Source organism: Gorilla gorilla, chromosome 13 (assembly GCF_029281585.2).
Source record: "Gorilla gorilla gorilla isolate KB3781 chromosome 13, NHGRI_mGorGor1-v2.1_pri, whole genome shotgun sequence".
Taxonomy (NCBI): domain Eukaryota; kingdom Metazoa; phylum Chordata; class Mammalia; order Primates; family Hominidae; genus Gorilla; species Gorilla gorilla.
Window position 1 is genome coordinate 50,985,837 of NC_073237.2, and position 13,259 is coordinate 50,999,095.

General features: G+C 36.2%; 1 long non-coding RNA gene across 3 annotated transcripts in view; it reads right to left on the reverse strand.

Moving 5' to 3' along the window:
• The window catches only part of LOC109028251 (uncharacterized), a 58,105-nt gene that overhangs the window by 35,267 nt on the left and 9,579 nt on the right, over nucleotides 1–13,259 (reverse strand). For 2 of the 3 annotated variants that reach the window (XR_010130200.1, XR_002007269.3), the window contains exons 3-5: nucleotides 11,936–12,084; nucleotides 4,711–4,781; nucleotides 2,175–2,343 (exon numbers count right to left, since the gene is read on the reverse strand). This is a non-coding gene — a long non-coding RNA (uncharacterized lncRNA). Of the gene's footprint in view, nucleotides 1–2,174; nucleotides 2,344–4,710; nucleotides 4,782–8,767; nucleotides 8,893–11,935; nucleotides 12,085–13,259 lie in introns of those variants that run through there. The other variant, XR_008668264.2, reaches the window with a different exon arrangement.

Here is a 13,259-nt window from a genome sequence, read left to right on the forward strand (position 1 = left end):
AACACAAAAATTAGATGGGCATGGTGGCATAATCCCAGCTACTCAGGAGTCTGAGGCAGGAGAATCATTTGAACCCAGAAGGCAGAGGTTGCAGTGAGCCGAGATGGTGCCATTGCACTCCAGCCTAGGCAACAGGGTGAGACTGTCTCAAAACAAACAAACAAACAAACAAAAAAAAAAACAGCTGCCAGCTGTGCTGATTTCTCTGGGTGATTTGGGGACCAAATCAGATGTGAGACACAGCAAGACGTTGTGTTAATGGTGGGTCTATGACATTGCTTTCCACAGTGGTCATTTAGGAGGTGGAAGAGATACAGGATGCTATTCCAGAAAATTAAACATCTCATACTCTGCCATGCCCTCCCACACATTCCACCACCTTAGACAAATTTGGCTTTATTTTATTTTACCGTATTTTTTACTTAGCCTTGACATGAAACTCAATTAGCCATATTTTAATAGGGTCTATTTCTGGGTTAGTTTCACTAGTGTTAGTATTTTTCAACAACAAATGCTGTTTGTGATTCCATGAATAGAAAGTCTCTTATGGCACAAGATTAACAAAGCTAATTATTAGGGAATATAAAATTAATTTACCAGCGATTTAGCCCACTAGCTAATCTACCAGAGAGCTGAATATCTCTCTACCTAGGGCAGTTTTTATTCCTATTGGTTATGGTAAACTTGGGAATTTCCTTCAAAGATTATTCTAATTCCAAAAACATCTGAGCCTTTTTTATTCTGAAATTCTGGTGAAATTGTGCATCATTTTGTATACTCAGGGTTTGAAATTAGAGTTCTTTACTAAGCATTTTTAAGCAAAAATATACTTATAAGATGCATATTTGAAGATATTTATATATAATATATAGATATAGAAACAATATACTATATAGTTATAAATGCTATAAAGAAGCAGCATAAAGACGCAATTCTCAACCAATGACCTTTCAGCCAAACTTGAACTTTTACAAATAGTCCTTGCAATTATCTTCTGAAATCTGTCAATTCTTGAAAGCATGTCTCACTTTCAGAATTTTATAAATAAGTATTATTACCCCCTTTAAGTAAAAAAAGCAAATAAAACTGTGTAAACTCGGTATATTTTTAGAATAATATCTAGAATTCTCTGTTAGGCTTTATCATGTGGCAAATTCCCAGAAAATCAAACCTAAAATTTTGCAAGACTTAAACTTATTTTTCCCTATCTATTTACATTTCCCAACAAAATATTCTCTGGAGAAGTCTCTTTATTTGTATTCTTTAATATAACAGTATTGCTTGATTTCATGTGATCACAGACTTGCCTTAACAGAATTTGCCTATGTGGGAACTGTCCAATCTTCAGTTCTAGTTGCAGATGTACCCTCACAAGCCCTTATTGCATTCCTCTTTTTCCTCCTGTTCCCATGCTGAAACTGAGCTGTTCACTTGTTCCAAGCAGGGAATGACAAAATACAAACTTCCTTAATTAACTACTGGGGAATGACTATCTTTAATTGAAAGTGCATTTATAAAATTGGAGACATTTTGAAAACTCTGAGACCAGGCTTAGGTCAGATGGTGGAATCCCCAGAGGTACTGCCAGAATTGTGCCATGTGAAAATCTCACCAGGCAGCCCCTCCTTGGTGACACAGGGACTAAGGGGTGCCCCCCAACAAGCATTAGAATCCGTTGAGATGTGACGAAGATAAAAATATGCATTCTGAACACTAACGCAACCCTCTAGTTGAACATACACAAGATCTTTTTCAATATTAAGCAAAATGCATGGACATTTAGTCTACTTCAGTGTAAACCCCCACATCTCAGAACCATTAACACTGAAGTGGTGTCTAAGGACCTATACAAAACAACTCTGGAAAATGCTTCTTGTGCAAAAAAGCAACTCTCAGAGCAGGATAGTAGAGCTCTACCATTTCGTTATTGTTGGTTTTGTGCTCACTTTGGCAATAAATAAGAAGCAAATTGCAAACTGAATACTTCTAAGACTCGATTTTTTCTGTGTGCTTGAAGAACCTAACCAGTTTACAATAAACAAAAATTAAAGTGTGTGTGTGTGTGTTTGTGTGTGTGTGTGTGTGTGTGTGATTTGCTCATTAGATACATAAATAGTTGGTGGCTTCTCATTGCACATTTAGAAGCTATAGGGTAATACTCCGTCACTACCCACCATAACACATCATGAGTCCCATTGTTGCACTGCATTGCAGAGCCGTCGTTGTTTACATCCAATTCCACAGCAGTGTGCATCTGGTCCAGAGGGCCTCATAGCCTTCTTCTCTACCTCAGTGTGGCCAGGACTCTTTGGTGTGGGTGAGTCTCCTCTAACATAATGGATTCTGGAGAAGCAGTCAAGTGAATAAAAGGGGATAAAATTCAGAAGTGGCTTTTGTCTACACACCACAGAATCTTCATGGAGCCAATCAAAAATTTAAGAATAACTTTAGAAATGCCCCTTTATTTGGGGTTCCTCTATATTCTTAGGTAATTTCCAGAAAAATTAAGACTGCTATCATGTTTGTAGAAGGAAGGATTTTCAGCCACGGACAATAATTAAAATTTCTGGTAACCAGAGAGTATTGGGTGGCATTGGGGAGTTTGGAAGTAGATGGAAGTTAAATTTGGAGGTTTAATAAATTATCTACATAACAAGAACATGCATAAACTTTGTTTTCACTTAATAACATATATTTGGCCTTAATGAGTCAATGGGGCAGATAAAGGAGACAAAAGCCATAGGAATTGTGGCTTGGATTTCAGACTCTAGTTTCCAGAGATAAGAAAGGGTAAATTTTCCAGGTCCTGAGTTTCTCATCTATAATAAGGAAAGTTTACTGGAAACCTCCAAGTTTTCTTCCAGCTTTCAGATTCCATAATTACAACTTAAATAAACTTATGATTCTGCTGCCACCATTTCAGTGCACCAACACTGACTTATATGAGAATCAAAAGTAAGAGAATAGAAAACGTGTGTTCTACCTCATTTTTCTTTACTCCTTAATATTATGGTAGGTCCATGGCTCTAAGAATACTTATAGGACCTTCAGTTTACATGTCCAGCCAACAAGACAAGATACATCTTGCAGAATAACAATTCTGTTTCTATTACTGCATCATGTCACTGTATCTATAAAATATTGTGGTAGAATCATGTCATACAATGAAATGCAGTGACACATGAAAAGGTTCTTTGCTTAGTTTAGGTCACTCTAGCTATCCAGGCTGTTGGTATATGATCCCCAAAACCAACCACATCATTGCACCATCCTAGGCTTTAACCATTCATTAGGAACCTGGTCTTTGAATTTGAATACAAACTATAAACAGATAATGAGCAAAATGAGTCAGATTCATCGGCCTCATTGGTTGCTAATCCTGATCGATGATAGGCTCTACTATATGACTTAAATATTTCTTCTTCTAGATGGATGTTAACAGGAAAATAAACAATATTATTCCTGAGCAGTGCAATAATTATATATTTAAATGTGTATATGTGGTCTGTATATACTAAGTGAATAAATATTAAATGCCTACTACATTCAAAGCATACCTGAATCTATCAACATTTTTCTTCACCTTCTACAAGTGCCCAGCCCTGATGGATTCAGGGATAAAGAAAATATCATTCAATATCATTTAATCAACCAGCTATGTGTCTATCTTAATTACAGACAAAGACTTTATGGACAAACTGCCATTTTCTTATTCTCTTGACACACATAAAGTGGGCTTTTCCAGTGAAGTGTGCCTAAACCTACTGGGCCCATGGTGTAACTTGTGCTTAAAAGAGCACATGCTATTGTTCAGAAGCATGAACACATAATATTGCAAACTATTCTGACATACGCACACGTAACACACACACCACACAAAAGTCAACATCTCACCCTGAACATTTTTACATCATTGGCATGTTGCAGAACACATTCTGCTTCTCTACATTTTAATTCTGAGCTACAGCTAATAGAAGTGCCTGCTTTCTCCCTGGCAGCAGCACAATCCAGATGTGCAGCTTCATGGAAGGAATCGCTCCAACAGTGTCATCTGGGTATCACCTTCCACTATCTGGTTTCCTCAGTAGATCCCAATGTGGCAATGTTCTGTATCATGCCAATTTCAATGACTTTCACACCATTCTCCCATAAATGTGAGAAATTGTTCCTTTATATGCCTCAAAACTGAGACGGAGCAAATCACAGGTACAATTAATTGTCACTTTTAAATAATTGAGAAAAGGAAAAACGTTTTCGCTACTTTCATGTGTGGTAGTATGTTCTATTCTTATATCAAGGTTTGGGCTGAGTGCCTGTAGGCAGATGCATAAGCTGCTCTGGACTGAAGCTGAATTCTTAATTATTCTGCTCTAGGTTGAAATCACACATGTTTGTGTGTAATAGCCCCACCATGGGTTCCTCTTAGACAAAAGAGCCATTGTTTGTGGTTTAGGCCCTGGAGTCTCTTGAGCTTCTGTGGTTCTAGGCAGAAATAGTAATTCAATCAGTTCAACTATACACAAAATAGGAACTGATTCTGTCAAATTTCTCTGTTTCAAACATATTCAACCCCTATTTGAAACCATTTTGCCCAGTTTTCATGGAGGCTGTATTTTAATGGCTTGCATTACTCAGATATCATATAAAGGCAAAGCCCTGATTTTCTCTAATAGCTTTGATATTAAAGAAGCAATTGTCATATCATCTTACCAAATCAATTGTCCTACATCTTCATGGCTGCTATAGCTAACGGGCCACATTTCCAAACATCTTTGAAAATTCTTTGAAACAAGGAAATAAAAGAAGGGCAAAAGAAGGATGTTTCAGAACAAATTGGTGCAGTAACTGAATGGCACTTTCTTAAAGGTACATTAGTGTTATTCTTATGCTCCCAGAAACAGCATCTCCTATACTTTCTCCTGTTGTCCTGGTGTCAAGTTGTTTCAAAACAGTGTGATGTTGCTGCAGATGGAGTATATCATTATTTTCTAATATTCCTCACCATTAAAGTAGATGATAATATTTACTGAACACTGAAGGTATGCGTAGTCTGGTGGGTAGATTCAGTGGTGCGGTATTTCTCAGCTCTTCTATGCTCACTGTTACATGTGATTTGGATAAGATACTGACTCTCCTAACAGTGAAAATGGGACACATGTGATCAGGAGTTTTAAGTTTTCCTTTCTTCCCATCAATAGCTAGCTCTGGGGTCTCAAGCAAGGTACTTAACTTCTCTGGGTCTCATAATTCTTGTCTGTTAAAGAGGTTAGTATTCACCATAATTTTTAACATCCAAGTTCATTTACTAAATAGAAATGCTTACATAAAAGCAGATGAAAGTAATTCAGATATTAGTGTTCATTTTTGTAAGTTCAAATTCATATGGTTGACTGGCCCTCCAGCAACTCCTAGGACAATATAGACAAGACAGCCTCACTCTAGGTGTGATGAAATCCTCAAAGGATGCTGGATCTCTGAAGATTTTATACTACTGCCTTATCTGCACTGTATCTCCAACGTCTGATATTTTTACGAGAGAATGAAACCTTTAGTTTTTAAGCCACAGTTATTTAGATTTAATTTCCATGCAGCTGAATCTAATCCTAATTAAACAAGTTGTGTTCCCCTGCAAAAAAGCTGAATCACCATTCCTATTTTTATAAGAAGTGTCAGGAAGGGAGTCCCGCATTGAAAGTAACTGAGACTAGAGGGATTAGATGATTTTCTGTGCAACTTTATCTTCCTTACACTTCTTTTTATCAATCGTAGCACTGAAGGTCTTACATATTTGCAATAGTAAAAAATCAAACTAATACTCTTGTATTAGTCCAGGGCTTAGAGAAGAAAGGGAAGATGTAGACTTGAGAAAAGAGAAGGAAGAGAGTGAATGCTTACAAAGGAAATTAATTATATGTCATTGATTGGGGACTTTCAAGGTCATGCAATATATCCAATGTCTAATTCCCTTTAGACTTTTCACTCCACCCCAGTGTAGCAGGTAGTAAGTGTTAGATGTGAAGAAATATGTATTACTCATCCCATTTTACCCATGCTCAAAATAAATGTATAAGCTAGTGGGGTAGACAAGCACAGAAAGAAATATGTGCCAATACTTTATCCCTCCCAAATTGATTAACCAGTCTCTACTGGAACATTTTCTGTGATCCGCTCTCATCAGCCTCTGCCTCAAATGTACAGGTAGTGTTGATCAATTTCTCTATCCAAAATAGCACTCCACCACTTTATCCTTTTCTCTTTATAGCACTTAGCACCTGACATATTGCATATTTTTGTTCCTCTATTTATTGACTCCATACCCCTCAGCTACAAGTGAAAGCTCTGTAAGAGCAAAAACTTTATTTTGTCCACTGCTTTATTTCCTCTGCCTAGAAAAATACCTGGTACATAATAGGTGTACAATAAATATTTACTGAATAGATCAATTTTTAAGAAGTTTATTTTTGCTATTGTGCCCAAACACGCCATGCTTATTTAAGTCTATTTCACTTCAATTTATAGCTGGATTCATTTTGTGTTGTATTTCACTTTATAATAGTGAAAGAAAGCTATTTACATCTCATGTTAATATCTTGACAGTGAAATCAGATGCCAAATGGCAACTTCTTTCTATTAATCCTTGATAAGTATGCTAAAATTACATCAAATATCTTTAATGCCTTTTCCATATGACAGCTTGTCAATTACTGGGAGACAGTTATCATATCCAACCCTACTAAACCTCACCAATATTCTCTTATTCAAACTAAAAGTCTGCAGTTCCTTAAACCATTTTTCATATGGCTTATCATGTCTCTTCATCATTCTTGCTACTTCCATTCAGTTGTGCCCTAATTTGTCAAAACCCATTTTGAAATGCGGTGCTCAGTCTTGAACATAATGCTCCAGTTGAATTTTGTGCAGCATAGCATAGAATAAGATCTCAACTCCTTTTCCCGCATTTCTATTAATGTCTCCTAAGAGACTCTTACTTCTACTCTTAAGACATGCTTTCCTCTTTTTTATATCTTAAATATTATAAAATATTTTTTGAATATAAAAATGACTATTTAACAGTTGGTTCAGTCCAATCTCTACCAGCTAAGCCAGGAGGAGGCAGCTGATCCCTGAAGGGCAGAGAAAAGCAAGCCTTGGGGAAGCAGGAAATAACTAGCCAGCGCAGAAAGGTCTCCCGGTGGGAAGGAGGAAACTGTCTGCTGCACAGAGTGTAATCATTTGCAAATTATAATGTCTTCTACAAACACATCTCCCAATAAGAAACGAGTCTGCTCATTCAATACTGACAAGTGTTTAAGGCTATCTCCACAAGATACCAAAACATCTGGAAGAAGAGAGGTGGAAATCACCCAGATGTTTGAGGAATGATAGGGTTGATATTGCAGCTAGTTGCAGCTGCCATAGTCCTTTTTGGCATTTTTACAAGATCTCATTGAACTTCTTATGTTTCTTCAACATACCAGTTTTATAACATGTGTGCACTCACATGCATACACACACACAGAGAGAAAGAGAGAGAGAAGTTGTGAAAGATTTCCATAGCTTTTCTAACAGAAGGAAAGGATTTAGATGTATATCTTCAGGGTATATACATTAAGGAAACATGTCAGTGTGAAAATACTATTTACACTTGAAAGATGCAATAGAATTTGGATTTTCATTTGTCAGTGTCTTCGAATGTTCAGAACTTCTCTTATACCAGAAACATCTTGGTTCCCATGATGACAAATATCAAGTGCCTATTTCTAGCACTTTCGGCTTTTATTTTGTCAATTGTCTCATCTGCAGCTGCCTGATCTCTAAGGTTCTCTAAGCTGTGTTCCATGATTCTGGGAGTCCACAATACAGAATTGTGATCTATCACTACTGTGGTTATGGCTTTTTATATAAATCTAGCACCTAGGGAGAGTTCATACAATGAAATATTAAATCAAACATTTAAATTATGTTCTTCCATAGCACTCCTATTAGTTGAAGAACTACGGGAAAAAAACAGAGACCACAAAGAATGATATATGGATCTGTTTCCATAAATATACTTTTCTGTCAAAAATTATATAGATTCGCTTTATCTTTCACTCTGAGTTATAGTCAGTTTTCTGTTGGAAAAGAGACAGATCACAGTGGCTAACTGCAGGATTTTTTTTGCCATAAAAAATCATACTGTGATAATTAGGAATATTTCTAATGCCGCTGAGGAATGGAAAGTAAAATGAACATATTGCTTTGAATTAAAATATGGAAATTTATAGCACCACCTATTGGTTTCAAAATAAATATTATTTTTTTCTAGTTTTAGTAATTATAAAGAATACTATAAAGATGCGTTATTATTATTTTGAGATATATGAAGATTAATATTTTTAGTTCCTGGTGATGCTATGGAAATTTTTTAAGCAAAACTCATATTCAGGAGTTATGCCAACATGACTTTTTAAACTAATATAAATTAAAGCTGTTATATGCCAGGGAAGTAAAATAGAACTGGGATTTTTATGAACACATTACTTGTGCCATGTTATATAAAAATTTTTAAAACTCCTTTTGATTGCTATTCCTAAACTGATGATGTGTGTTGGGCTCCACTTTTTCTGCTGTCCAATTGCAACAGAGGAGTTAAAACACATCTGGTCTTTAATTTCTCCATTCATGTCTTCTTCCCCTAAAATCTGGAGAACACGCTGAAAATCTCTCACTAGAATAAACTCTCATAGCACTGGCTATTTTAGATTCTCATTCAGATAGTCCTTACCCTTTTATTTAGTCCAACTTCTATAACAACGAAGGAGCTGGCGCAGGAATCTTGAAACAGTGTCCTCTCCGCTCCGCTTTCAGCCTGTACCACTCTACATCTTTTTCCAGAATGCATGACCCCTCTTAGAGAACAGAGGAGGAAAGAGCCATTCTTTCCCTTTCCCACACGTTAGGAAGCATGTGGACAATACTTTATGGAAACTCCCTTCCCCACCCTCGGGAGAATTGAGTTTATGAAAGGATCACTTTCTGGAATAGAGCTTATGAACACATTTGTCTCTCTGACCCTAATTATTTTACATGGATTAGTTTTAAAATCAAGTTGCCCTTTTTTCAAAACTTGAAGAGAAGTAGAGGCCTTGAGGCCATCAAAATGACATCCTGGCCCTAATATGTGCAGTAGCCAAATGATCTGGAAAACTGAGCTCTATACAGAGGCCCTCTGAATAGAATTGAAGGGAAAACGATCTAATTTAGAGTGCACATTAAACACAGGTTTTAAATGGTTTCTTTTCGTTTAACCAAATACTCACTTTTCCAAAATGTCAACAGGCATTAAAATATGAAGGATAACTAAATGTGGAAGCAGAGGAAAAGAAACAAAACAAACAAAATAAAAGTAATACTGGACTCTAACAATCACAAGAAATTAGATTATCAGAATTGTTAGGCCGAACTATATAAATTATATTTTTGTAAGTCAAAAATGTCAAACTGTAAATGTCACATAGTTCAATCTAATATTAAGTGAAGAGAAAAAGAATTCAATTATGTTTAGAAACAAAAATGAAAGACACAGAAGAAAAGAGCCAACAATGCTAAACATCATTCAGATAGTGATAGTTAGCATTTTAGGCTTTCTTAACCAAAATTGTGAATGTGGTTCACCTTAGCTCCCTCATGACCTGCCTAGTGCTAATTTCTAATCATGAGTACTTGACTGTGCTTTCACTCCAATGCACTGCTTCTCACCCAGTTTCTGATGGGTAGTTTAAAAATGTCCATGTTTAGAACTACCTGTCTTTTATGTAACAGAATTTCAAGATGGGATCTATGATCTTCTTTGGGGATTAAAAATAATTGCAATTTTATCTTTTTTTTTTTTTTTTTTTTTTAGATTTTAAGAAGGTTAGGAATATCCACAGCCTGATTAGACTCGGAATCCTTCAAGACCCATTTCATTTTTTACTTCCCCATATTCTAAACAGGCTTCCCACTAAGCAGCCTTCACATCCTCCCTGCGGGTCTTATTCACAGAGCAAGCCATAATAACAAGCTTCCATGCCCTGGCTGGCTTTTTGGCTCAATGGGACAGTTCTATTGCCAAATCCTGCTTCTAGAGCTGCATGGATTTATCCTTACATGCACCTTAGTGACATGCTCTATTTTGTCTCATCTGAGATCAGGTTCATTTTCTACGTCCTCTGGTTGCTCTTTGGGTGACAAAATGTCTACATCTGGAAGGAAAGAAACCCCTAATATATTTTTGCCTTTTGCCCTGAAAAATACCATATCATTGTGCATGTAGAAAGAAGCATGTTTAGTAATAAAAGAAGGACATGATGGGGTCAGCTAGGGCTTTTAGAGACAGTCCAGATGAAATTTAAAGAGAGAACTTCCACGACGGTTTTTGAGAAAACTGGATGATGTTAGTTTCGAAACCTACAGCCCCTAATCTGGACTCAGCTAAAACATACCAAAAAGCTTAGCTCAGACCTGCAAGGTTCACTTACTCTAAACATCAAGCAAGGAAATGTACAAGATTTGCTTTCTTTCTCTTTAATAAAGTACATTTTATGAAGTAGAAACTGGGGAACACAAATCGTTTTATGGAAGTAAGAACTAGTACTTAAAAAATGAGAAATATGTGTGGGGATAGTGTTTATTTTTGTATGCATAAATATACACACATGCAATGATTATTAATATTTACATACACATACACGTATGGTAATAATTGTCTCTCTCAGAAAGTGGTTTCAATCTAGAAACAATTGGCAGACAAAGAAAGGAAAACTGAGAACGGTCCGGTCTACAAAACTATCCCAGAGGACAACCTTCCCAGCAATAGGGAGACTGATAGCATAATAATCGCCATAAAAATAACATGGGGGAGGGGAATTAGAAGATTCTTTAGCATGTTTATGGATTCATATGAAATATTTTAGAACCCTAATTCTTTGCAACTCGACGTTTATTTATGTGTGCAAAAATAGATTGACAGTTTCAAGTGAAGGGTACTTGGGTGTCAGAGTCTTGGCAACTAGTGATAACTGCAACTCCTGGGTGTGTGTGTGCTAGATGGGGAGAGAAAAAGACAGACAGAAAGCCCTCCCTCCTAAAAAGATATTCCCACCACAAACATGCCACTGTCCACTACAGAGTATGTTTTGTTATGTCTGTGAAAGATTCGGGTTGATTTCCATCTTCGTACAACACACGCCATGGAATATTTACATGTTTGGGTACATCAACAAAGAAAAAAAAACAAAACAAAACAAAACAAAACAAAAAGACGCACACACAACACACACACAAAGTGGGATTGTGCTCCTTTGTTTTGCATTTTCTGTAACCCAGATTGCGGTAATTATCTCCCTGGCTTTAGAAGCCTTTTCTTTCATTCTAAAGGCAGTTTTTGGAATCACGTTACACTTAACTCAGTTTAACAAATAAGAGTAGTCTGGCAAAATGGCACCATGTGCTTTCCACAAATATTTGTGGTATAGGCAAGCTCTCAATGTTTTTATTATGCCCAAGGTTCTTTGGTTTTAAAGCAAGTGGAATAATGTAAAGAAGGAAGAGAAGCACGAATTTGGGAACTGGGTGTGTGTTGGATGCACTTTGCAAAGCTTTCTGTGCCAGAGAGCGAACGAAGGAAAAGATACATTTTAAAAATAACTGGGGAAATAAAAAGAGCAAAAAAGGTTTGGAGGCATTAGCAGAGCACAGTTTACCCTGGCGTGAGCTACAGGCTAATGATAGAATAATAACATTTGGCGCTGGAGCCCCGAGAGGCTGACAATGCGCTCACTGTAGCCTGTGCGCTTCACACATTTGCCGGGTTCTGTAGTCAGGACAAAGAATTGCAGAACAGAGGCAAAGTAAAGAAGGGGGTGAAAGAGAGAGTCTGCACTCAAGTTTACTGTAATATAAATATACATACACTGTGCTACAGATGTTCCTCATTGGCAAAGGCTGGCACGTAATTATGCTATGCGCTTCATAATATTTTAATGAGCTTTTTCTCCAAATAGCAACGAAAATGAACAATAAGAAGCTCTTAGGGAGGGAAAGTTGGTGTTGTTTTTGTCCCTGGGAAAAAAAAAAAATCTCATAATAGGTTCTATTAGAATGGCAGAAAAAAACACTGGTCTGGGTTTAATAAAATTGAATTGAATCTAAAATATGGTTTCTGAAGCTAGTTTTTTTTTCCTTCAACTTTAACAGTTCATTCAGGCTAAAGGAATAACAAAACAGGGGTAACAGTGTAATACTGGTTGATTGCTTTTCTCCCTGTTCTTTCTCTTTTTAGGAAAAAAAATATAAAGCCTTAAGTGGAACCCTTACAACAATGCTGTTAATATATTGTGCCAATTAAAGTCTTGAAATAAATAACAAACCACTTAATATGTGTTGTAAATGTCGTGCTGATTTAAGTATTGTTACACATAGATTACATCTCTTCCGGGGATGGATGACTGGATCCTCAATGCAAGTTGTCTCTTTGTCTATATGTGCCGTGTGTGTGTTCCCTATTGTTATTTTTTAGTTTGCTATAGGGTAAATTCCAAATAAAGAATAGAGTCGAAGTTTGAGATCTGCAAGAATACAGCAAGTTTTTAGCATTACTACTCCTGCAAAGAAAATAATTATTTTTGATCATGCTCAGTATTTCATTTTTTAAAAAACCAATTCTATAGCAAAATTAGAGTATGCATCTTATTCAAATTTCTAAAGAACTCTTTAGATGGGATTTTTGCACAGACATTTTTTATATTACGATGAGCTGAATGAGAGTTTTGTATTTGGAATGGGAGTAAAAATATTACAATTACAACAATAATAAAGAAATAATAACCTCTGGATACTGTCTGGGGAAGGAAAACCAAATTTCCACATATAAAATATTTTGTATTGGGATATGGAGCATAAATATTATCTTGCTAATTTGTGGATGATAGATGTTGGTTGTTATTCAGAATTTTTAGTTCTCATGTGCAAATCCTATCATTTATGAAGTTTGATGTTTTTATTACTGAGACAATATCTCCTACTATTCTCCCCTTTTTGTGAATCTCACTGTGGCATATATATAGATTAAAGGTGTAGGTAAATTCTCATGTCAGGGTCTCCAACAGATCACTTGGCTTAAATAACTCAAATTTGTTTCACCTTTTGCATTTTTAATGTAAGGAAGTGACAGATAGAAAAAGTGGACCCCCAGGATATAGTCACATGAAATAACTTATACACAAGTTCCTGAAGTA